The sequence below is a fragment of the Panthera pardus genome, unplaced genomic scaffold (genome assembly GCF_024362965.1).
Source record: "Panthera pardus isolate Hobbes unplaced genomic scaffold, ASM2436296v1 HiC_scaffold_13, whole genome shotgun sequence".
Lineage (NCBI taxonomy): Eukaryota > Metazoa > Chordata > Mammalia > Carnivora > Felidae > Panthera > Panthera pardus.
In genome coordinates, this window is record NW_026526688.1 from 145784232 (window position 1) to 145812229 (window position 27998).

General features: G+C 36.9%; 1 pseudogene; it reads left to right on the top strand.

Annotated features, from left to right (window-relative positions):
- Positions 1-27994, top strand: LOC109274996 (40S ribosomal protein S24-like; annotated as a pseudogene).
- Positions 27995-27998: the final 4 nt, after the last annotated feature.

The following is a 27998-nucleotide window of genomic DNA, read 5'->3' on the forward strand; positions in this document are numbered from 1 at the left end:
ATGACCTACACAGCTGTCCAGAGTTCCTCTCATCTAATGCATGGACTCCCAATTCCAAGTACAGAACCAAGATCACATGTCCACACCCTAGGTCCAAGCAAAGTTAAGAAAGTAAGTACTTGACATTTCAGCATTTATGGTGGAAAGTACACTCTGTCTCCCATCATATTCATAAAATGGGAAGTTCCCAAAGCATAGGAAGGCAAATTACTTGATGAACAGCCAAAATGAATGATAAATGTCAACTATGGTTAAAATCATGTGTAGGTATATGTACTCTACGATCCCCAAATTCTGCTGCTAGAGTTTCTAAAGAAATTCTCATGTATGCCCAAGACAGAAACAAGGATTTTTTTTGAAACAGTGTATATAATAACAAAAATGTGAAAAGAACTCAAAGGCTATTAGAATTAGATCAATAGGTTGTGATATGTAAATTTCAGGTCTTTTTTTTTGTTGTTGTTCAGGTATTGAGAAACTACTGTGTCAGATATAATGCTAAACACTGTGTACAGAGACTGGGGTGGATGAGACGTTTACAAATATGAATTTTTAACAATATTGCCTTTAGGACTGCCCCAATGGAGTGGGAAGATAGACACATAAGTATATCACCAGGACATATGCAACATATTGAAGACTCAAATGGATCATGTACATGGTACGATAATGGTACAGTGAGAAAAATATAATTGCCTGCATAAGTGGGAGAAGTCTCACAGAGAAAAAAGATACATATGTAAGTGAGACCTCAAAATGTCTACAAGAGTATGAAATAAATGAGGAGAGATTCATTCCAGGCAGTAAAAATTTTATTGTAAAGTCACTAAAATTTGTTATATATAGCATAGCTCAACATACACAAATCAATCAATGTGATATACCACATTCACAAAATGGAGGATAAAAACTATGTGATCATCTCTTTAGATGAAGAAAAAGCATTTGACAAAATTCAACATCCATTCCTGATTTAAATGAATGAAGTAAGTATAGAGGGAATGTACCTCAGCATAATAAAGGCCATAAATTACATGCCATAGCTAAGATCATATTCAATGGTGAAAAACTGAAAGCTTTACCTCTAAGATCAGGAACAAGATAAGGATTTCCATTTCCACCATTCTTATTCAACATAGTACCAGAAGTCCTAGCCAGAGTAATCAGGCACAACAAAACAAAACAAAACAAACAAACAAACAAAAAACACGAAATAAAAGACATCTATTTTGAAAGCAAAGAAGTAAACCTGTGTCTGTTTGCAGATGACATATTATTATTATATGTCAAAAACCCTAAGGACTTTACCAAAAACTATGAGAACTAATAAATGAATAGAGTTGAAGGATACTTAATCAGTATACAAAAACCAGTCACTTTTCCATACTCTAACAATGAACTATCAGAAAGAGAAATTGAGAAAATTCCATTTACAATTGTGTCAAAAAGAATAAAGTACATATGAATAAAGTTAATACGTAAAAGACCTATATACTGAAAGCTATAAAATATTGATAAAATAAATTGAAGAAGACTCAAATAAAAAGATATTACATGTTCATGGATTCAAAAAATTAGTATTTTTAAAATGTCTATGCTACCAAAGAAATCTGTAGATTCAATCTAATCCCTACCAAACTTCCAATGGCATTTTTCACAGAAATGGAAAAAAACAACCCCAAGATTTGTATGGAACCACAAAACACCTTGAATAGCCAAAGCAATCTTGAACAAGAAGAACAAAGCTGGAGGCATCACACTTCCTGATTTTAAACTATATTACAAAACTATAGCAATCAACGTAGAGTTTGGTATAAAAACAGACACATAGATTAATGAAACAGAAGAGAGCTGAAAAATAAACCCAAACATATATAGTCAACTAATTTACAACAAAAGGGCTAAAGATACACAATAGGGAAAGAATAGTCTCTTCAATAAACAGTATTGGGAAAACTGAAGAGACATATGCAAAAGAATGAAACTGTATCTCATCATTTTATACATCATTTTTCTGTACACAAAAATTAAGTCAAAATAGATTACAGACTTGAAATAAGACCTGAAACCATTAAACTCCTAAATGAAAATATAAAGGGAAACTCCTTGACATTGGTCTTAGCAATGATTTTTTTTATTTAACACTGAGAGTGAAGACAATATTAGCAAAAATAAATTAATAGGACTACATCAAACTAAAAAAGCTTATGCAGAGCAAATGAAACCACCAACAAAATGAAAAGACAACCTACAGAAAGGGAAAAATGTTTATAAATCATTTATCTGATAAGGGGTTAATATCTAAAATAAATTTTTTTTTTCCAACGTTTTTTATTTATTTTTGGGACAGAGAGAGACAGAGCATGAACGGGGGAGGGGCAGAGAGAGAGGGAGACACAGAATCGGAAACAGGCTCCAGGCTCCGAGTCATCAGCCCAGAGCCTGATGCGGGGCTCGAACCCACGGACCGCGAGATCGTGACCTGGCTGAAGTCGGACGCTTAACCGACTGCGCCACCCAGGCGCCCCTCTAAAATATATAAAGAACTTACACAACTTAATAGCAAAAAGAAAAAAACAATTAAAAAATGGGCAGAGGAATGAATAGACATTTTTCCAAAGAAGACATACAGATGGCCAATAGGCACATACATGAAAAGATATTCAACATCACTAACCATCAAGGAAATGCAAATTAAAACCACAGTGAGATATGACCTCACCTGTTAGAATGGTTATCATCAAAAAGCCAAGACATAACAAGCATTGGAAAGGAGAGGAAAAAAAGAAACTCCTAATCAATGTTGGTGGAAATCTAAATTGGTGTAGCAAAAAAACGGTATGAAGTTCCTCAAGAAATTAAAAATGGAATTACCATATCATCAAGCAATTCCACTTCTAGGTATATATCCAAAAGAAATAAAAACAGGTTATTGAAGAGATATCTGCACTCCCATGTTCACTGTGGCATTATTCACAATAGCCAAGAAATGGAAACTTAAACTGTCCATCAATGAATGAATAAAGAAAATGTGTTGTGTGTGCCTATGTATTACATTTATGTATATATGTAAATACACATACATACCACATAATATACACACAATGTATACAATTGTGTATATATAAAAATAATATATACATATATGTGTGTAAATATATGCATAAATTTGTGTGTGTGTGTATATGTATGCTATGGGCTATCATTCAGCCATGAGAAAGAAAGAAATCCTGCCATTTGTGATAACACAGATGGACCTTGAAAACATCGTGCAAAGTGAGATAAGCCAGACAGAGCAAAACAAATACTGCGTGCAATTACTTATAAATAAATTCCCCAAAAGTCAAACTCATATAAACAGAGTAGAAAAGTGGTTGCTTGTGACTGGGGTGTGGGGCAAATGAGGAGAAGTTGGTACACACTTCCAGCAGTAAGATGAATAAGGCCTGAGGATCCAATGTAAAACATGGTGACTCTAGTTGATAAGACTATGTTTTATAACTGAAATTTGCTGTGAGAGTGGAACCTAAATGTTCTAAAAATAAATAAATAAGGTGATGGATATGATAATTAACTAGATGGAAATAATCCTTTCACAATCTATACATTTATCAAATCACCACAATATACATTTTAAATATCTTACTATGTTATTTAATTATGCTTCAATACAGCTTATATTTTTAAAAATAAAAAATAAAATAATAATGAAGTTGAATTACTTTTCTACCTTAAACTTTTTAAAGTTTTTTTTAAAGCTTTTGAAAATGTTGCCATCTAGTGGTGTCAAACTTTTTTTAAAAGTTAGTAATTAGTAAATCCTTCAATTATGTTTCCTAGGAAAAGTTGCCTTAGCATTTTTCAAAGAAATGTTATACTTGTGCCTCTGCTTTAAGAGAAAGCACTCTGGATTTAGGATACTGGGTTTTAGAATTTGGCTTCTGAGTGATCACAGGCAAGCTGCTTAATTTCTCTATAAATGCATGTAATAATAGTACCTACCTCCCACGATTGTTAAAGAGAATTAATGAGAAAATCCTTATAAAGTTATTTAGTGCAGCATTTGGCTCATAGTATACACTCAATAAGTAGTAATTGTTATATTGCTCAATAGGGAAAGAGTTGCAATCTTTCAGTGGCATTGAAGTTTGAGTGATACAGAGCTTAAAACTATGGGACTTTATATTGTCAATTCTGACCAGAGTATTACACTTCTTTCTGGGAGTAGTAGAAACATTGTTTTGGTATATGGTTGCTATGTAGATGGCAGGCATTAATGACTAGTATTATCTAACTTTGAAAGATCCCTGAATCAACTATGATTGTGATTTACTGTTAAAATGTTTATAATTTGCCCCTGATTTGGTCTGTTAGCTATTCTACAAGAAAATACAAATCTTTCTAGGAGAGCATGAATGGAAGTAAGAGAAAGACAGCTTCACTAGTTGGCTAAAAAAATTGAGTCTCATAGAAGATGCAGTCAGCCCTAAAACTGCCTGTCAAGAAGGCAAGGCAGATGGAAATGGTCCTCTCTATTTATGACATCCGTTCAGCTCCAGTATTGCTATGATTTATTTTATTCTTCAAGACAGTCCTTGAATCTTACTTCAACTTGATTTCACCTGTCCGGCGAAGCATAAACAGTGCGATTTTAAAAATGCTTTTGACAGAAATGTCTCCTGAGATCTCCAAAGATACGATGACAAAATGTTAGTCAGATGACACCACTATTGAGAATTTACAGTTAGGCATCTAGCAATATTCATAATTTTAGTTAGTGGACTGGAGTCAGTCTGGAGGGAAAAATATGCTGCAAGACTCTGTCACAAACACCCCTTCTCCAATATTTTAATCCAAAACTGGGATTAATAAGGCATGCTTTGTTTAAGTTGCAGAAAATTCTGGATGGGCTGATGTGGTAGAAAGCTTGTAAGATGGTCCCAAGGATTCCTACCTCTTGATATTCACACCTTCATGTAATCCCCTCTCCTTGTGTGTGAACTGGTCCTAATCACTCATTTCTATAAATGTAATAGAACAGAAGTGATGGGAGTCACTTCTAAAATCAGATTACAAAGAGATTATGGCTTCCATTTTGCATGTTCTTTCTTGTTCTCTTGCTAACTTGCTGTGATGGAATCAAGCTGCCTTATGGAGAGGTCCATGTGGCAAGGAACTGAGAGAGACCTCTGGCCAACAGCTAGTGAGGAGTTGAAACATTCAGTCCAATAGCCCACGAGGAACTGAATTCTGCCAATACCCACGTGAGTGAGCTCAGAACCAGGTCCTCTCTAAGTTGAGGCTTCAGATGGGACTGCAGCTCAGACAGCACCTGAATCCTGGTGAGGGTCTTTGAGGCAGAGGTACCCAGATAAGCCAAGCCCTGGATTCTTGACCCACAGAAACAGGGAGATAATAATGTTTCATATTTTTAGCCACTAAGTGAGCTGATTTGCAATACAGCAATATAACCATGAGGTCAGCAAACTACAGCCTGTGGTCAAAGCTGATCTGAGGTCTGCCATTGTATGGCCTTTGAGCTAAGAATGCTCTTTACATTCAAAAGATTCCTTACTTCTTTTCTCTTTCTTTCTCTCTTATTTTCTTTATTTCAGTCTTTCTTTCTTCCAACATGTAACAAAGACCCCTGGCCCACAAGGCCTACAATATTCACAATCTAGAGTTTACAGATATAGATAAAGTTTGCCAACCCCTGCAGTAAATGATATGACTGATAACAGAATAAAGATTCAGAATGATTACCTTAACTGACTAGAGTAAAGAAGTGAAGGGGCGCCTGGGTGGTTCAGTTGGTTAAGCGTCTGACTTCAGCCCAGGTCATGATCTCGTGGTTCATGAGTTCGAGCCCCACATCGGGCTCTGTGCTGACAGCTCGGAGCTGGAGCCTGCTTCAGATTCTGTGTCTCCCTCTCTCTCTGGCCCTTCCCCTCTCAAGCTCTGTCTCTGTCTCTCTCAGAAATAAGTAGGCATTAAAAAAAAATTTTTTTTAAAGAATTTAGAATAAAGAAGTGAAGTAAATGAGATAAAATTTGGCTGTAGTTCACACAATGTTCTGCTCTTAAGTTCAAAATTTCAATCTCAGAAACATAGGATAATGACTATGTGAAAAGTATGAGAGGATTTTAGTAGGTCCTGCACTCACAAAGAGCTAAAATATAAAATGGATGCTTAAAAATGGTTAATACATGGGTGCCTGGGTGGCTCAGTCAGTTAAGCATCTGACTTCAGCTCAGGTCATGATCTCATGGTACGTGGGTTCAAGCCTTGCATCGGGCTCTGTGCTGACAGCTTGAAGCCTAGAGCCTGCTTCAGACTCTGTGTGCCTCTCTTTCTCTGCCTCTCCCCCACTTGCTCTCTGTCTCTCAAAAAAATAAACATTAAAAAATTTTTTTTAAATGGTTAATAGAATCCAATACTGCATTAACATAAATATAAATCCAGTTCATAAAGAAATACAACCTCAAGACTACTCTACATTAGTCAGAACACACGTAGAGTATGTCAATAGAGATCTTTTAAAAACTATTTTGAGACAATGGAAAAGCCTTTTGTATTTATTTTTATAGAAAAGGCTTTTAAATTTATTTCTTTAAAATAATTGCAAGATACAACTTTTTAAACCAACATGATAGTGGAATCACTAGTGTTCAAAATTATGTATTTTATCTGTATTAATCTCACACCATATTTTTTACTCAATTCTTCCTTTGATGTCTACTTGTGTTGAATAACATGTTTATATTTGGCTTCCTCCTGTCTTTCCGTGTATTCCAAAAGGAGTAGAGGGGAAGGGAAAGACATCTAAGAATATACCTGTGTTTGTGGGAGATGGCTGGCATATTTAAGAGTATTGTATTTTATGGTGAGGATGCGGAGAAAAAAGGAAACCTCATGCACTGTTGGTGGGAATGTAAGTTGGTACAGTCACTGTGGAAAACAGTATGGATGTTCCTCAGAAAATTGAAAATAGAAATACTATATGATCCAATAATTCTACTATTGGGTATTAACCCAAAGAGAACAAAAACACTATTTCAAAAAGATGTATACACCTTTATGTTTACTGCAGCATTATTTAGAAGAGTTAAAATATGGAAGCAACTTAAGTGTCTGTCAATAGACTAATGGATAAGGAAAATGTAGTATACACACACACACACACACACACTCACAAAAACACACAGAGGAATATTATATAGCAGTTAAAAAGGATGAGACAATGCCATTTGAGACAACATAGATGAACTTGGAGGCTATTATGCTAAGTGAAACAAGTCAGATTGAGAAAGACAAGTACTATATGATTCTACTCATAGGTAGAATCTAAAAAAACAAACAAACAAATGAATAAACAAACAAAAAGCAAAATCAGATCTATAAATACAGAAAATAAACTGATGGTTGCCAGAGGAAAGAGGAGTAAGTGGTTGAGCAAAATGGGTGCATGGGAGAGGGATATACAGACTTCCTGTTATGAAATGATAAATCTCAAGAATAAAAAGCACAGCATAAGGAATACAGTCAATGATATTGTGATAATAATACAATGAGACAGATGCTAGCTTCACTTGTGGGGAGCATAGCATAGTGTATAAACTTGTCAAACCACCTATAAGTTGTACACCTGAAACTAATGTAACATTGTGTGTCAACTATATTCACATTAAAAAAAAAAGAGAATTGTATTTTACAACCTCTTAAAATTGGGTCTATTTCTGTCTCTCTGTGTTTGCATATACTGTATTTTCAATACTGTACACATCTGTGCTTACAAAAGTATCCCGGTAAACGTCATTGTAGAATAAAATGCACCCAGGAACCAACAAACAAAAAGATAATTTTAAACTAAGTCTAAATTCACATTTATACATGCCATGAATGAGAAGTATAGAGACTAGCTAAATAGGTTTCAGCCTACTTGAATACAAAGTGTTTTAAGTCTGACTGATGATATAATGTATTGGAGAGACTCAATGGACTCCATTCTTTCCTTATTTACAATAAAATCTACTCTCTCCTTGCTTTTCTATAAAGCTACTGCAGTTTATTTTAACTTTATAGTCCATGACTCCTTGTTGTTTACTCTTACCCATGAGAAATTGTTCTGAATGTAGTAAGCAGTGACTGACTCACATCTAGTCAGCTTCCACAGCAGCCAGACGGAGGGCAAGCAGGAGAACTGGTGATAAAAATAGGCTTTGATGCTGAACCCTGCAAAGCAGACTGTGGAGGCACTAACAAAGTTCCTCTTGGGAAGATTATTTCTCCTGCAGAATGAGTGAAAAGGAACTGCTATTTTCACACTGTAGAGGGAGGTGCAGGCTTGCACTGAGCTGATTCAGTGGTGAAAAGAAAAAAGAGAGATTAAAGGAAAAGAATAAACACACAAAGGAAAGGAAAGAATTGGAGTGATAACATTTCTGCTTATTTTCAATCACTATGTGAATGAAATTACTTACATACTTAAGGTTAAATTTTTAATTTCAAGCCTACATTTGGGTAATGCTTACATTTGACTTTATTTTGTTCTACTAGCCCAATACTTGTAGCCCTTAACAATAAATTTTATTTAATATTTAAATCGTAGATCACGATACTTAAAAAAGAAAAACACCTTTAACTGCTAAGGATGTAGATGGAAATCACCATGTGATAAGCTTCCTAATTATGAGCATCTGCATAACAAAATTATTTCTTATAGATTTTGACTATGAAAAACTAGCAGATGCAAATAGATATTCATTTATATTTATGTCCAGAAAATACTCTTTTTGGTATGAGGTATATAGTTATGTGGCTATTGAATCTTCATATTAAATTTGAGTTTTCTCTGTTACCATGTATTGACCTTAACAGATTCATAGGTAACTTAGAAATGAAAATGCCTCTAAATTTAGCATTGCTTAATGTATATTTTATCATTTGATCATTATTAAATATGCTATGATTTATATGATTAAATATCATATTGTTATAAACTGTATATCCATACAATGCAGAACTTTTATTTATTTTTCTCCTGTTTTTATGATGTAAACAAAACAGCAGTTACAGAAAACGAAACATTGGCATGCCCTTCTAATTCAGTTACTGTTTCTTTTCCCTAGTTCCCTTATTATTGTGCCCATATTCATGCATCTTTTAAATTGCTTTCTTTTTTTTTTTTTTTTAACGTTTATTTATTTTTGAGACAGAGAGAGACAGAGCATGAACGGGGGAGGGCCAGAGAGAGAGGGAGACACAGAATCGGAAGCAGGCTCCAGGCTCTGAGCCATCAACCCAGAGCCCGACGCGGGGCTCGAACTCACGGACCGCGAGATCGTGACCTGAGCTGAAGTCGGAGGCTTAACCGACTGAGCCACCTAGGCGCCCCTAAATTGCTGCTTTCTTAATAGACAAAATGTTATGCCTCACCTTTTTCATTTAAAATTATGTTAAAACTGTTTTTCTGCTTGTTGCATGGATTCCTCATCTTAATGTGTAGATAATCAAAGATTTTGTAAAATGAGGTATCACCTGTGGAAGGCTGGCTAACTAGTCATGTCCACAACATTCCACCCACCTTGTGAAAATTTTCACTGTCCCCTCATTTCACAGGCTGGGACACCCAGTGTGTTCCCTGTCCCAGAATTAATTGAATACAGGGATATCAATTCATCCTATCAAACCTGAGAGACATCTGTGATGCTAAAATAGCAATTGATTCATTTACAAGGAGAATTAAGAAGTAAAGGTACAAGCCTATTTCCTTGTGCTTGCTTTGACCTATCACATTCTCTCCCTCCAGGCAAGCTGCATAGGAGGTTGCTTGATTAGAATGGACCACAAACACGTAGTCCCTAATGCAATTAAGTGCCTGTCCCCACAATAGCTTCCAGCACTTCTAAGCAGTATAATAAAGTCCTAAACAGTACTGCATGGGAAGACCTGTTTTGTCTTGAAGATTTCTGCCTTTTTGTCATTTCCACTGGGGATCAATCCTGTTGTCAACTGACACATTCATTAGGAGTGTCAATAAGTTCCTTCTGGTTACAGTTATATTTTTTGGACCTGGGAGCCATTCTCCTTCTTCTGCCTTGATCCATTATGCTTTGAGTTTTTTCTGCCTCCTTTTTGCAAAATTATCTTTTTTCTTTAATCTTAGTTATTGAGAAGCACCTCACTGAATATACCCATGTGCCCCAACTATCCCTTCCAAATGGCAGTATAGTATTCCATTGAGTTTCTCTATCGTTAGCCATTTGCTGTTTTTCCTTCCCCATCCTATGAAATTATAATGCGTGCCATTTTTTTCTTCAGAATTTTTCAAAAGAATAAATTCCTAGGAGTATTAGAAAATCAAAAGGAGAAGACTATGTAACTTTTTATATTATTGCCTAATTACTTCAGAAAATGGTTTGAGCAATTTATCCTGATGCCAGCAAAATACAGCAATTTCAAAATAATCTCACCATTAGTCATTTAAATTTCTCCAAAATTTTAATATGTTAATAGGAATACAACTATAATATGTCACTCTTTGAGATTGAATTTTTAATTTCTACTGAAACCGGTCACTTTTGCATGTCTCATTATTAATTTTTCCTTGTTAAATTACATTCTTTTTTCATTTTTTTGAGAATTTGATATTTAGGTTTTCACTTTCTATGAACTCTTTATATGATACAGATATTGTTTCCATCAAAAAAGAGGCTAAACTTTCCTAATTTTTTGTTTTAAAATATCCAGGTATGCTCTTCTATGTTTTATAAACCTTTTCACGTTGTGTCCTGATCACTCATCACATTTTAATCTTTACTTTTTTGATAAAATCTTCCTCATTCACTTCCCCACTGTTCCAAAATACCTGATTTGTCATATGTTAAATTATTTTTTAATGTTTATTTACTTTTGAGAGAGAGAGACAGACAGGACACGAGTGGGGGAGGAGCAGAGAGAGAGACGGAGACATAGAATCCAAAGCAGACTCCAGGCTCCGAGCCATCGGCAAGCACAGAGCCCTACCCGAGGCTCGACCTCACACTGGAAGATCATGACCTGAGCCGAAGTCGGACGCTCAGCCGACTGAGCCACCCAGGCGCCCTGTGGTATGTTAATATAAATTATTACATATAGCTGGTTTTCCTCTCTAGTATTGCTTAGGAAATTTATCGACCATCCTTAGTAAGGAATAAATTCCTGCCGCTCTGGTTGTGCCATATGCTATGTAGAGTTGTCCCTGAAAGAAGCAGCTCCATTGCAAATCAATGCCAAAAAATCAAAACTTTCTCTGTGAATTTTGATTGAAGCTCATATTAAAAACTGCTATCTGTTCTCTTTGTTCATTATGTTTTAATATGTAGGACCTGTCTCTCACAACTGAAGGAACACAGGCCTGGATTTCAGTTGTTTCAGAGAATTATTGCCTATCTTTTTGAAGTGTTCTCCACAAAACTCTCAAAAGTGATTTATTTCGATTGAGACTTCCTGGGTTTCTTTTTTTGAATGCATATCATACCACAACATATTATATCACATTATATTATATATTACATAATATGTTTAGTCACTTAAATTCTTTTGCATTTTGGCTTTCATCTCAGTATTATAAGATGGAAACTTAAAACCAATAATTATATGTTAAAATATGCTAAAGATAATATTCCTCAAAGTACAGTAAATTCTCTGTGTTATTTATATCACCTAATCAACACTACAGATTTTTAAAAAATGGATGGAAGGAGGGAAGAAAAGAGGGAGCAAGAGAGAATGAAAATAGAATTTATAATTATAGTCGTATAACTTTTTGCAGCATATAAATGAAACATAAATTATATTTCATATATTATTTGTAAATGACTGCTGTTTGCACTTCTAAGATGCAAAGCTCTCTGCCATTTCTGATAATAAATATCACACTTAGACACCCTGCAAGTGTAAGGTATTATTTTGTGTATCTCCCCTTTGTATTCCCAAATTCTAAAAACAGGAATGTATAGGTTTAGATATATATTGCCCAGGGCAACAAAAAGGGCCTTTCAGGTATGCAAAGACAAGTCTTTTCCTGTTAGCCTGGTCTTGTCTGTTTCACTAAAACTCATGTCTATATCTCTAGATTGCCACAATGTTCATCAGCAGTAACACAGTAGTGTATAGGGAAACAGAAAGTGAAAAAAATTTAGAAGAGCAGAAGACTCTGGATTATTGGTTCTGAAATAATTAAGACACCTAAAATATTATTATAATAGGGAGATTTGGTTACAGTGTCTCACTCTTAGTGTAATATGTGTAAAAAAGGGGGTTGGGGGTAGGAACAGGGTGGAGAAAGCAGTGGAATGTTGTGATTCTTACACTACCCCTGGGTAAGCCCCAAAACCATGTTTAAAGTTCCTGGTATTCACCTAATGTAGTCAGATTACTTTGGAGGACAATGATTTTTAAGTCTTTACCACCCTCAACAAACATACTTGAAGGTGGAATTTCACACTTAGAGATTACAGCAAAGTTTTCCAGTTAAGACACTTGGGCCAATACGTGGCTTTGTTTGCAAGAGAAAAAAAAAAAAAAAGTATTATTTACCTTATGAACATGGAACCAACAGAAAGTATTAAAAGTTATCGAGAGGGGGGCACCTGGGTGGCTCATTCAGTTAAGCATCTGACTTTTGATTTCAGCTCAAGTCATAATCTCACAGTTCGTGGGTTTGAGCCCTTCAATAGGCTCTGCACTGACAGTGTGGAACCTTCTTGGGATTCTCTCTGTCTCTGTCTCTCTCTCTCATTCCCTCTGTCTCTTTGCCCCTCCCCACATGCATGTACATGCACTCTCTACCTCTGTCTGTCAAAATAAATAAATAAACTTGAAAGAAAAGTTATAGATAGTTACAGCGGATTTTATTATTTTGGATTTAATATGCATCCTAAAACCCTAATTGAAAAAAATGTTTTAATAAGAGAAATCTGTCAAAAACATATACATATAAAGAGCTTTGGTAACAGCATGTAACTTGAATTCTCAAAGGATATGACTTGCCCCTAAACACCCTGTAGGAAGTGATTTTTCTAATCTGTTCCTGTTTTTAAAATATAAGATATTAATAGTCACACCATAAATTATCTGAAAAAGATACTTTATTAAATGTATATGACCTTCAGTTAAAGGAAACAAAATGTCAGCCTTTAGATTTTATGCACTATTGCATAATTTTCCCATTAATATTTTCATCCTGCCTTTTTCTAAATGTTCTAACTTCAAGTTGAAGGTTGAGTTAGAAGGCACAGAGTAGAAGTTGCACAAACTGTTGCCAACCTAATCTTTTAAAAAGTGTTTTCAACAATGAATCTCTATTCCCAACCACCTCTCATCTAAACTACTTCTCAGGATCCTAGAGTTTCCAAAATCTGGACCTAACTTTTTTACTTTATTTCCAATAATCCTCAGTGCTCTTCTTTTCTTCCAGTTGGGCCTATTAAATTCATTCATTCAATAAATATTTGTTGAGCATTTATCATGTGGCAGGCATCAAAACATAATGTAGTGGTAGCATGGACTCCAGAATCAAACCACATTAAAATACAAACTAAAATGCCACCTACTATGAGATTCTTTAACCTCCATTTGCCTCTGTTTCCTTATCTGTCAAAAAAGGGTATTATAGTATCATAAGTTTTTTGTAAAGATTAAAGGATATAATACATGCCAAGTACATAGAACAGTTCTTGGCACATAGTAAGCCCTCAATAGACATTAGGTGTTAGGGGCACCTGGGTGGCTCAATCAGTTGAGTGTCCAACTTCAGCTCAGGTCATGATCTCATGGTTCATGAGTTTGAGCCCCACGTCAGGCTCTTTGTTGATAGCTCAGAGCCAGGAGCCTGCTTAGGATTCTGTCTCCCTTTCTCTCTGCCCCTCCCCCTGCTCTCACACACACATTCTCTCTCTCTCTCTCTCTCTCTCTCTCTCTCTCACTCTCTCTCTCTCTCTCTCTCTCTCACTCTCTCTCTCTCTCTCTCTCTCTCTCTCTCTCTCAAAAATAAATATTTTAAAAAATTAGAAAAAAACATTAGGTGTTATTAGAGAGTGCATAGTATTTAAGAAAAACAAAAAATTACAGCAAAATTGAGTAATTGCTATTCCAGGGGAAGTACAGGGTGTTATGGCAGGGCCAAACACAAAGCAACTACATTGTCAGGAAAGGTTTCCCAGAAGAAGTGACATTGAACGTGAGTCCTGAAATATAAGTTGGAGTAAGCATAAAGGAGTGGTCTGGGCAAGGAGAGCTATACATGGAAAGGCCCAGGAGCACATTAACATGGTACTTTAGAGACACCGAGCGAGATTCAGTTGGGGGGTAGGGTGGCAGGATCCAGGTCCAGAGTCTTAAAGACAATTTCAACTTTAGACCAAGAATAATGAGAAGCAATTTGGGGGACTTTAGGAAGAAAGGCAATGTGACCATATTTGGGTCTGAAAATAAATAGCTGCAGCCTGGAGAATAGATTGGAGGAAAAAAGGGAGAACAGGATCAAAGACTAGATAAAAAGCATAGTCCTTGCAAAGTCTTTCTTTACTGCTTGAGCTCTCATTGATCACCACTGATCACTTTCTTTCTTCTAAACTCCAATAGCACTTTTTTTTTTTCTTTTTTTACTGTGGCAGTATGCCTTTAATCCATAGGCTTACCACAGTGTTCATATCCGAGAGGAGACAGAATGAGAGAAGAAATAGTCATCTGCCTTTCCAACAAGCACAGCTCCAAGAAAGACTCACAACTGTACAGGTGTTGTAGGTCAGATTCCTAGAAAGTAGTCCCTGAGATTGAGTTTAGTGTATGGGGGGGTATTCATGGAACAAAGGTATACCCATGGGATCGACATTTATGGAAGAAAGGAAAAGGAAGCAGGAGTGAGGAGAGGAAGAAGTCAAGCGACAGCCTCAACCAACCCCTTTGGAACCTTTGGAGCTAGAATGGCCTTTCAGATGGCAAGGGCTTTATACTCCACATCAATCAACTATTGGCTATAGGACTTCTTGTGTGATTCTCTGTAACTGAGGCAATCTCTGAAAGCTATTTATAGATAGTCCCTTCAGCCGCTGAGGCTCAGTCCTTCACTAAAAAGGGATTCGGGTGGTGTATCAGAGTGTCACCACATTGGGATAAGATAGCCCGAACTCCTTATTCAAAAAACCTGACCATCAGGTCAGCCCATCAAAATCTTCATCACACTTTACACATGGCCATCTTATCATACCGCCTAGTAGCCATGACCTCCTTCTCAGAATAAAGATGAATTTCCAGTGTAGAGAGACAAGTGAAGAGGACTAAGGGAGGAAAAAGAAGAAGCTGTGTTTGTACTGAGCTCCAAATTTAGCTAGAATATTTTGGGAAAATATGTCCAGGTATATACATCAGATAGGCAATTGCTGTTGGAGGGCTATTGTCATCAACTAGCTAGAGGTACACAATGCTGTGAACTCCTGGAGTACTTAGATACTGAACTTCAACTAAACTGAATATAGCATTCCCCCAGGCTATGCATGGGACAACTATTTTACTACCCAATGCTCTCATTCTTGAGGAGATAGATAGATAATTGGTAGATAGATAGATAGATAGCTATACAGATACACACACACACACACACACACACACACTTGACCTATTAAATGGTGTTCTCAAAATAGGAAGCAGATATTAACTGTGAATAAAGAGTTGACTGCGTGATCCAGTTTGCATCTGTGGCTCAAATTCAAAAGTGAAAAAGGAATATAATCCACTCTTAGAAGATGTCTATGTCCCTTAGAATACCATAAATTAAATATCTGTGACGATCTCTCAACTTTCTTTGATTCTTTTGCTGGGGCCCTTGTACTCTTGAAGAGAAGAGTGAGAAACCCCAATTCTTTTTTTTTTTTTTTTAGAGATAGAGAGCATAACTGGGGGAGAGAGGCAGAACAGAAGGGTGGGGAAGAGAGAGAGAGAGAGGGAGAGGAAGAATCTCAAGTAGGCTCTGTGTCACCATGGATCCCAAAGCAGGGACTCAATCCCACACTTTCCCATTGTCCCACTTTCCCATTGAAAGTACTGACAATCCTGGGATCATGACCTGACCAAAATCAAGAGTAGGACGCTCAACCGACTGAGCCACCCAGGCACCCCAAGAAACCCCAATGTCTTCCAGAAACTATTGCAACAGTAAATCTGTGCTGGTATGAGAATGTCCATCCCCAAGACCTTAGGCCAATTCAGAGGGAATGTGCAATCTAATCCACATTCGAGAGAACATTATCAGGAAAATGGTCTTCCAGACCCACTTGGAGCAGTTTAAGTATTTGGTAATACTCTTTAGCCATTGGGACACTTAGGTAGCTTTTTGATTCCCCATGATCCAGATATGTCAAAAAATGTAGCCTTGTATGACTGCCTTGGTTTTGTGGCCCTAGCACTACTATACCATCTCATCTCTGAGGAAACTCCAATAAATGTATCTTTGAGAACTTTGGGTTTGAATGTCTGTGATAGATTTTGTTGCATGAATTTAGCTAATGCTGAAAACTACATTTCCCAAAATTCTTTTCCCTGTATAGTACAAAGTTAGAGTTGACCAAAAGAGGAACTACATGAGAAGTTTGGAAGGCAAAAATGAAACAGAAGTTATTACCTTTAGAAGGTCATTGCAGTCAGACATGGTGACAAAAAAAAAGACACAGAGTATTAGTAGGTGCTAGCTTTTCCTCCCCTGCATTTGACTCCTTCCCACCTGCTTTTTCTGCTGGCCAACTGTGACTCCATGCCCTCTACCAGGTACTTGACTGTAGAGCCATGGAGGCAATACCTAAATGAAGGCAATAACTTCCTAGAAGCTGCAATTTCCGTAGATCTTACCTTCACTTTGGCATCCTGAAGGACTTGGCTTCTTGATTTTCCCTGCAGGATTCAACTTGTCCACCAGACGGGTATTGTACTGGTGTGATGAAAGTACTGACTGGTGATGATCTTTCTGAGTTTCTAACTCCTTTCTTCCAGACTTTCATTTCCAAAGCTCCTTTCACGTTTAACAAATCCCGTATTTTTATAAATTATATAGTGGCTTTATTATCCTGAAAGAAGCTTGAATGATATCTTTTCCAGCCAAGTACGTTAGAGAAATTGGATAAGATATTAGGGTCTACAAATGATAATTATCTTTCAAGAGTGGAACAGCTTCTTCACCTCAATCTCACCCATACCCTGCCTTGCATCTCCTTCTCACATCATAAAGAGAGCCCTCCATCATCTCCATAGAGGAATCACCTCTGTAAGGGTCCCTCAGATTGAGGTGTACTCTGCCTGTGCACGTATTTCTAGAGAAAGCTATTGATGGCAATAACTAATTACACAATATACAAGACTGCATATATTTCCTATAAACATTGCCTCTAAGGTCTGGATACATTTACCTGAGAGGTCTTAAAACTCTTCTGTGACCTGATGTCCTTAACAAGGAATAGCACAAATGACAAGAGAGCTAAGCATACATCAGGTGCAGTGTATCATATTCTTCTTAGAAAGTTCAACTCCAGGGGCGCCTGGGTAGCTCAGTCGGTTGAGCGAACAACTTTGGCTCAGGTCATGATCTCGCGGTCCGTGAGTTCGAGCCCCGCGTCGGGCTCTGTGCTGACAGCTCAGAGCCTGGAGCCTGTTTCAGATTCTGTGTCTCCCTCTCTCTGACCCTCCCCCGTTCATGCTCTGTCTCAAAATAAATAAACGTTAAAAAAAATTTTTAAAAAAAGAAAAAAAAAGAAAGTTCAACTCCATATCATATATAGCAGGTTCATATAAGGCAAGAGGAATCTATAAAATTATTGATGTACAAGGTTATTCATGCCTGAGGGTCTTTGTTCAAAGACTGACATGGCCCTACAACCACAGCTAGAAGTGAAAAACTTCATCAGTGGGTGAGAAGAGGCAAACGCTTGAACCAAGAAGCATCTGAAGGAGCTCCAGAACTACTAGAAACAGCCCTGAAGAATCAAGGTGTTGCTTGCACTAATATGAGGCCCAGACAATGTAACCTGGTTAGATCCATTCAAGATCCTGAATATGACCCATGAGGATGTCTGGTAATCCTTTTTCTGACAGAACTTTCTGATGCAAACCACTATTTATAAGGTTTGCATCTAGAAGCAAAGAAGGCTCAGGACGCCCTGGGAAAAACTATACCCTAATCCCTCAGAGTTCATTAAAAAGGGTTTGACCTAGCCCTTCCCCTTCATATAGTTTTAGCACAATTCTCAGTGCTTCCACCACAGTGGGGCACAAAGTATTCGTTACATTGGATCATATTCTGCTTCAGAGCCTGCTGCCTTGCCGATTAAAAAGGTGTTTCCTCTCGGGGCACCTGGCTGGCTCAGGCAGTTAAGTGTCCAACTGTTGATTTTGGCTCAGGTCATGATCTTGAAATTAGTGAGGTTGAGCCCGCATCTGACTCTGCACTGATGCTTGGGATTCTCTCTTTCTCTCTTTCTGTCCTTCCCCTCCTCTCAAAAGTAAATAAATAAACTTTAAAAGAAAAGGTGTTTCCTTTCTATAAACGACCTGGCAATATACAGTGAGACCATATACAGTGACTAGCCTTGTATTTCTAGAATACTTCCCTCAAATTCTTCAATGTCTTAGTTCATCCCTTCCTACTCACTATCCACACAGATGGAGGTTAAAAAGAGTGACCAACCAGACACAGAAAGAAATGTCCATGGCTACATATCAAATAATTAATATGACTACATCATCCATCTTAAAACAGAGAAATTGGCCTTTCACAATTTGTATATATACCCTCTTCAATAAATATGTATTTCATGTCTACTGTTTTCCTTTATACCTAGCATCACCATAACTTTTGGCTCGGTCAATTCCTGGAAGAAATCCAAAAGAACCCAAAGGAGTCATGGACATCTCCTGATGCAAGGCTTCTGTGGTTTTCATATCCACTATTACTTAGGCCTCATAGCACGAGTCTTCAGTTTCTGCAACCAGCATTGTCCTGACTTCCGACGGATTGCCAATTTCTATGTCTATGACCACCTAAGTCAAATCCTCAAGCTACTTCCCATAGTCTGTCCCCCTCAAAGAATTTCACCAGACCTTTCACCCAGGCTTCCATTATATGGCAAATGGAATTGCTCCATTCATCCTTTACTTTACCATCATCATCATAACACCTTCCATCTCCTTCTTCAGATAAGTTCCTGCCCTTTAACTGAAATCTTGAAGATATCAATTTCCCTAGGCCCTTCTCAAGTGCATGTTTTTGGCAGGTAAATGAGAGAGTTTTTGCCTAATGACTCTATTCTAGTAAAATAGGAGATAAGATCATCTTCTAAAAGGGAAGGGAGGGGAAAGATCGGAGGAAAATGTCATCCTTCATCTTCAATTCATCAGGAAGTCCTATTTGCTCTGATTTTAAAATATACCTTGAATCTAACCACTTTTAGTTACCTCCACTATTAACATATTAGTGTAAGCCAACATTATGTCTTGCCTGAATCTACTAAATAAGCATTCTGACTGCATCTTTTGGTCTCTTCCACATAAGCAACTAGGATGACCTTTTCAAAACATGTATCACAGCACTTTCTTGCTTAATACACTTCAGTGGCATCCCATCTTTCTTTAGGTAAAGACAGAAGCTTTACAATGGCCCTCTGTGATTGGCCTTTACCTGTTTCTTAGACTTATATGGCAATATGCTGTTCATAGCTTTCTGACACAATGGCAGTAATAGCCATCTTTCAACTACTTGAAGCCACAATAATTCCTTTTATCAGAAGGAATTAGGATAGATGTACTTTATCCCTCCTTTACCTAGTTATCTATTTCCCTTTACCATGTCAGATCAACAATAATTTCTCAAGAAAGAACTATTGTACTTTTATAGTACCATGTACTTCTTCCCTATAGTAATTACCATAGTTTCAGTTTTCCCTCAATTATGCTTTCCATTAATTATTTTAATTAATTATTGATTATTTTCCATTAATTATTATCTTATTTACATTTGATTATATCAATAGTTACATTATTATACCATATTTATTGATAATCTATAAGATAATTTGTGGATTCTTGTATAATGTCTTTCCCCCACTTAGCTTGTAAGCTGAGTAACAGTCGTACCATGATTATTTTTGCTCACCGTTGTATTCCCAAGTTCCAACCCAGAGCCTAATACATTTATGGTAGGTACTCAATTAGTACCTGTTAAACAAATGAAAGCTTAAATTGACAATCTTGAACACTAAGAAAGACAATACAAAGAGCAGACTCTGTGGCTCTTCATAAGAGATATGTACCACCCATCACTACTTTCTAGATTTCTGGCCATAAAGTAGGGGCCTTCTACTTCCAGTTTTGCCATTCTTGCATCCAAAATTCATTTTCACTAATCTCTGTACACTTGACATTAAAACTCCACTCTGAACCCAATGCTTTGCAACTTACCCAACTGCCAGAGACAATGAGCCAAAACACACAGGAGGGAATGATTTGGACTTTGTCATTATTATAGCCAGCCCTGGCACTGCATCCAATGGAGACAGTACTTAGTAAAGAAAAACACATATGAACAACCACTGACGCAAATCTCTTATGTAAGGTCCAGTGGTTTTTGTTGAGGCACCACTCCATGGCCAGAAATGGCGGTTATGTTGCCTACAGAAACAGGGGTTGAGTCCCTATAGAATAATGAAAGTGAAGTCATTTGAAGTGGGCATGATCATTAGAACATACTTTTGAGAGCAAGCCAAGAATCAGAAAGAGGAAACCAAATACCAAAGTCTAGTTCAAAGGACAGAAGCAGAACTGTAATCTGGGAATGGAGCCACAGTAAGAGGCTAGATGGACTATGGAATGAATGGGTGCAGATCAGGAAGCAGGGAGCTGTGTACAAAATAATCATAGTGAACAGATCAGAATAGACAAATACCTGGGGCTATGGCCATAAATGACTGATTTAAGGCACAGAGGTGGAACAGAGCATCCCACCAAAGAGATGTGATAGCTAGGTTTTCTAGGGAAAACCTTGGGAAAGTCTTCTCTTCCTTGAGAAGGAAAGCCTGGGTGTTTATGCAGGGGTCAGAATAAAAATCTCTCCAACCAATTTCCTTTAATTCAGGCCCCTCACATATTCAGCATGTGATCCACACCCAATAACAATTAAGCTTTAGTAACAGGGAGGCTTCAGGGAGCTTCAAGTACTACAGCCCTTCTCATATCGGGAGTGCTAAGTCCTCCATCTTCATTGCCATCTTACTTCTTTCTCCCACTGAATTCTCGTGTTGACGCAAGTTATGACCTATGATTTGTCTTCTAGCTTTTGACCTAACATGTATTCCTTGCATTTGACAACAGATTCAGTTTTATCAACTTTTTTCTTTGGCAATGCTTTATATCTATTCTTTCGCCTCCTTTTTCTTCTAGCTATTTCAGATAATTAACTAATTTACTTAATATTTACTGCCTCTGGAGTCCCTTCTCTAGCTTAAATCTGAATGGCTAATTTCTCTACCTAATCTGCTCTAAACCTTTCCACTCTTAGAGTAGCAAGGGCAGGACTTATTGAATATACAACTTAATATGCATTTAATTATTATCTTATAAATATTTGTCCAATTTCTTGCTGTTTCTTGCATATGAGCCTATTTTACTAAGTAAATCTTAACTTTCTTTAGGAATTAGATTGATTTTATACTACCTCTCTCATACTGATAATACTGAGTACTTCGTCAATATATTGAGTTTGAAATAATAACAAATTATAGGTGAGGTATAATGGGTATGGCAATGTTTAACCTCATTCAAAAAGCCTTCCTGAGAAGTTAAGTGCTACCAGATCCCATTCAACACTTCTACAATCAAATTTAATAAAGTATTATAATCTTAATAAGTAAGATATGTATATATATCATATACAAATAATGTATTTGTTTTTAAAGAATGTTTATTTTATCAAACCTTGGAAATTTATCATTGGAAACATGCTCAGAAATTATTTAACATAATTTCCTGATATATTAGAGAGTACCACCTTAATATTGATCTCTAACCTATGAGGACAATGATTAAAACATAACTTATTGAGAGAAGCCAAAGACAGTTTTCCTGAAAAAAAAATGGCATTCAAGACAAACTGATTTGTAGGTATGAGTGAGCTAGGTGAAGGGGGCACACAAAGCATGGGGTAAAGGCAGGGGAAGGAGAGGTAGAGTGTCCACTGGGTTTGAGTAACTGAAACATAGAGTAAAGGGAGAGTAAGGGCACAAGATACCCTAGAAGTGGCCAAAATTTGAAAACCTTGTCGAGAATTATGGACTTTATCCTAGGAACAGTGAGAAGCCATTGACAGGTTTTATGAGTAGCATAATATAAGAAGATTTGCACTTTTTTTTTTAAAAAGTCACTGTGGGGACACCTGGGTGGCTCAGTTGGTTAAGCGTCCAACTTTGGCTCAGGTCATGATCTCACAGTTCATGAGTTTGAGCCCGTTGTCGGGCTCTCTGCTATCAACTTGGAGCCTGGAGTCTGTTTTGAATTCAGTATCTCCTTATCTTTCTGCCCCTTCTCTGCTCACGCTATCTCTCTCTCTCTCTCTCTCTCTCTCTCTCTCTCTCTCTCTCAAAAATAAGTAAACATTAAAAAAATTTTACAGTCACTGTGGACTTCTGTTTCTAGTCAAGATGAGTAACCAGGTTTAGGTTTACCCTTCTGCCTGAAATAAGTAGAAAAAATGGATAACATCTGTAAAATAATGGCTTTGAAGATATTGGCTATCAGTCTATGAAGGACATTTGTCCCCTGTCAAATGAGAACAAATAAGGTAAGCTATACTATCCCCAGCTTACTGCCTAGAGAAAGGTTTCAGGCTGCAGTGCAGGAGGAATAACCCTGAATTGAAGAGAAGGAGCTGGGAGTCTGAGGAAGTTAAGTAGGCTAGAAGTGGCAGGAATAGTACAGGAGAGAAGAGAAAGCATGGAGAAAGAATTCTAGGGATCTCCAGAGAGTGTCTCTTGAATATTCAGTTAACTATTCATTAGCACATACATGTGAGGAAACTATCTGAAGCTGGGGGAGAACGACCCGAAAGGATTAAAGGAAGAGTATTCATAGCTCAATATGGACTAAGATAGTGCATGTTCCCAACAGCCAGAGTGGAAAGCTTTAGGATACTGAGAAGATTATTGCCCCAGTGATTGGTAAGATTTCATCATAGACTAAATCTTGTCTGGTCCTATCTAACACAGCTTAGCGGCAAAATTTCTTAGAACTAGTAATAATAAGCAAATCTTAAACGCTGCCAGAGGAAAAAGACATATGATACAAGACCAAAGATAAAGATGAGAGTAAATTTCTTATCAGAAGCAATTCAAGCTAGAAGATAGTGGTACAACATCCTAAAAGTATTGAAAGAAAAAAAAATCAACCCAGAATTCTTTACCTTGTGAAAATATTTTTCAAAAACAAAAATGAAATAAGGACTTTTTCAGACATAAAACAAAGCTGAAAGAATTCATCACCAGCAGACCTGCACTGTAAGAAATAGTAAAGAAAGTCTTTCAAGAAAAAGGAAAATAATACCAAATGGAACCTAAATCCACATAAAGGCATGAAGAGCATCAGAAATGGCAACTACATGGGTAAATATAAGGACTTTTTCTTGGAGAGTGATGCTAGCAAGATGATGGAGCAGAAGATACCAGTCTTCATCTCTGTACATAAAACAACAATTAGATAGTGATCCAGGAATGAAAATAGCCCTGGGAGAACTCAGAGTCAAATTAAAAACCTATAGCAACTTAGTGGAGCAAAAAAAAGGGGGGGGGGGAGATAACTGTACAAGAGGATCACTGGTGAGATTGGCACAGCTGAGATATCTGGAGGTGGCTAGGAACAAAACAGAAGGATGGAGGCTATCCGTAGCAATTCTACAGTGGCAGGTGCCACTGTGATCCCTAATGGCCAGCTCTGTGGAGAACCCTGGGAGATTTTGCTGCTGATTATCTCAACAGCCCTTGCAACAGCGGTGGACTCTCTGCAGCTTTCATAGCGGAGGACCCTCTAGTGTTCATCAGCAGACTTCAATGTCCTGGTCCACATGGAACACCCAAATCTTTTCCATTGTAGTGACCAACAGCCATAGCAGCCAGGGAGAACCCCAGAAAGAGAGATGCTGCTCTACCTCCCTCCCACAAAGAAACTGCTGTTGTAATTCCCCAGAACTGGGGCTGCCATCTTCCCTCCAACCTTGCACTTGCCCTGTACCCAACATTGGAGCATCTAAATATATAAAGCAAATATTAATAGATATGAAGGGAAATAGACTACAATGCAAAACAGTAGTGGACTCAATCCCCCATTTTCAACAATGGATGGACCATCTTGACGGAAAATCAACAAAGAGACATTAGACTTGAGCTACACTTCAGAATAGGGCTAACAGACATACAGAACATTGTATGCAATAGCAGCAGAATACACACTTTTATCAAGGACACATGTAACATTCTCCAGGCCACAATTCTTAAGCCACAAAACAAGTCTCAACAAACTTAAGAAGACTTAAATAATATCAAGCCTCTTTTTTTACCACAATGTTATGAAACAAGAAATCAATAACAGGAGAAAACTGGAAAATTAACAAATGTGGAAAGTATATCTACTCCTGAACAATCAATAGTTCAAAAATTAAATCAAAAGAGAAATTTAAAAATATCTTAAAACAAGTGAAAATGGAAATACAGCATAGCAAAACTTTTGGTATGTAGCTAAAACACTTGTAAGAGGGAAGTTTATAATGATAAATGTCTACATTAAGACAAAGAAGAAAGATCACTAATAATCTAACTCAAGAAACTAGAAAAATAAGAACTAAGCCAAAGTTAGCCAAAAGAAGGAAATAACAAAAATCAGAGCAGAAATAAAATACAGACCAGTAAAACAATACAAAATATCAACAAAAAAGTAAGAGCTGGTTTTTGAAAAGATGAACAAAATTGACAATCCTCTACCTAGACTAAGATAAAGAGAGAAGACTCAAATAAGTAAAATAATATGTGAAAGAGGAGACATTACAACTAATAACCCAGAAATACTAAGAATCATCATAAGAAATGATTATTAATATTTATATACCATTAATAGTTAATAATTACATACCCACAAATTGGGTAACCTAGAAGTAATGGATAAATTCCTAGAAGCAAACAATCTATGAAGCCTGATTCATGAAGAAATAGAAAATCTTAACAGACAAATTACTAGCAAGGAGATTGAATGAATAATCAAAAATTACCCAGCAAAGAAAAGTCAGGGACCAGATGGTTTCACTGGTGAATTCTACGAAACTTGAAGGGGAGGTGACACAAACTTATTTTACAAGGTCAACATTACTGATACCAGAGCCAGATAAAAACACTACAAGAAAAGAAAACTAAAGGTCAATATCTCTGTTGAATATAGATACAAAAATTCTCAACAAAATGCTAGAAAATGAATTCAACAAAATATTAGAGGATTATACACCATGATCAAGTGAGATTAGGTATAGAATGAACATTCCAAACATAATAAAAGTCATATATGACAAGCCCACAACTAACATCATACTCACAGGTGAAAAGATGAAATCCTTTCCTCTAAGATCAGGAACCCAGAAATAAACCCACACATAATATGGTCAACTAATCTTCTTCAGAGTCACCAAGAATACACAATAGGGAAAGGATAGTCTCTTCAATAAATGGAGTTGGGAAAACTGGGTATCTACATTCAAACAATAAAATTGAACCCTTACACTGTACAAAACAAAACAAAACTCAGGGGCACCTGGGTGACTCTGTCAGTTAAGCATCTGACTCTTAATCTTGCTCAGGTCAGGTTCTTACAGTTCATGTGTTCAAGCTCCACATTGGGCTCTGTGCTGACAGCACAAAGGTTGCTTGGGATTCTCTCTCTCCCTCTCTCTCTGCTCCTCCCTCACTTGGGTGCACATTCTTTCTCACTCTCAAAATAAATAAATAAACTTAAAAAAAACCTCAAAATGTATTAAAGACTTTAATGTAAGATCTGAAACTGTGAAATTTTAAAATAAAAGTAAGACAAAGCTCCTTGACATTGGTGTTGGCTATTTTTTTAATTTGACACCAAAAATAAGGGCAACAGAAGCAAAAATAAACAAATAGGACTACAACAAACTTAAAATTTTCTTTACAACAAAGAAAATCAACAAAATAAAAAGGCGACATATGGATTGGGAGAAAATATTTGCAAAGTATACATCTGATAAGAGGTTAATATTTAAAATATTTAAGGAACTCACATAACTTGATAGCAAAAAACCCAAATAACCCAATTAAAAAATGGGCAAAGGACCTGAACATTTTTCCAAAAGGAAATAAATATATAAATGGTCAACAGGTATATATGAAAGTGCTCATTATTATCAGTCACTGGGGAAATGGAAATCAAACTCACAATGATCATCTCATGCTTGTTAGGATGGCTATTATGAAAAAGTAGAAAGATGCCTAATTTTCGAGAGGATGTGGCAAAAAAAGAATCCTTGTATACTGTTGGTCAGAATGTAAATTGATACAGCCATTATCAAAAACAGTATGGAGATTCCATAAAAATAGAACTACTATATGATCTAGCAATCCCACTTCTGGTTATACATTGAAATAAAATCACTATCTTGGAGATATTTGCACTCCCGTATGTATTGCAACATTAATCACCACAATCAAGGTATGGAAATAGCCTATGTGACTACCACGCACATGCACACACATACACATACACACACACACACACACACACACACACACACCACATACACAATAGAATATTATTTAGCCTAAAAAAGAAGGAAATCCTGCATTGCAACATGGATGAAGCTGGAGGACATGATGCTAAATGAAATAAGCCAAACACAGAAAGACAAATACTGTATGATTTCACTTATATAAGGAATCTGGGGAAAAAAATGTGAATTCATAATAATAGAGAGTAGAATAGTGGTTACCAGAGGCTAGGGGTTGAGGGAAAAATGGAGATGTTTGTCAGAGGGTACAAACTTTCAGTTATAAGATGAATAAATTTTGGAGACCTAATGTTTAGCATGGTGACTAGAGCTAATAATAATGTATTACAACACTTGAAATTTGCTAATAGAGTAGTTCTTTTTTTAATTTTTTTTAACATTTATTCATTTTTGAGAGATGGAGAGAGACAGAGCATGAGTGGGGGAGGGTCGGAGAGAGAGGGAGACACAGAATTGGAAGCAGGGTCCAGGCTCTGTGCTGTCAGCATAGCTTCAGGGCTCGAAGCCATGGACCACGAGATCACGACCTGAGCAGAAGTCGCACACTCAACCGACTGAGCCACCCAGATGCCCCATAATAGAGTAGTTCTTAAGTGTTCTCACCACACACAAAAAGATAATTATGTGAAGTAATGAATATGTTAATTAGCTTGATTGTGGTAATTATCTTACAATGTAAATGTATCAAAACATATTGTCTCTTTTCCTTCTTGGCTGCTTGAAACTCTGCCACCATCAGGAACAGCACAGTAACCCTTCCAACCAGGAAGTTTATGACCACCAGCTGATTACTTCAGTGGAAAAAAATGGTCATTGATGTTCTTCACTACGGAAAGGCAACTGTCAAGTACCTAAGACAGAACTTCTGGAAAAACTAGCCAAAATGTACAAGACCATAGCAGATATCATCTATGTATTTGGATTCAGAGCCCATTTTGGTGGTGGCAAGACAACTGGCTTTGGCATGATTTAAGATTCCATGAATTATATAAAGAAAAATGAACTCAAACGTAGACTTGCAAAACACGGCCTTATGAGAAGGAAAAATACCTCAAGAAAACGGCAAAAGGAACACAAGAACAGAATGAGGAAAGTCAGGTAGACTGCAAAGCCAATGTTGGTGCTGGCAAAAAGTGAGCTG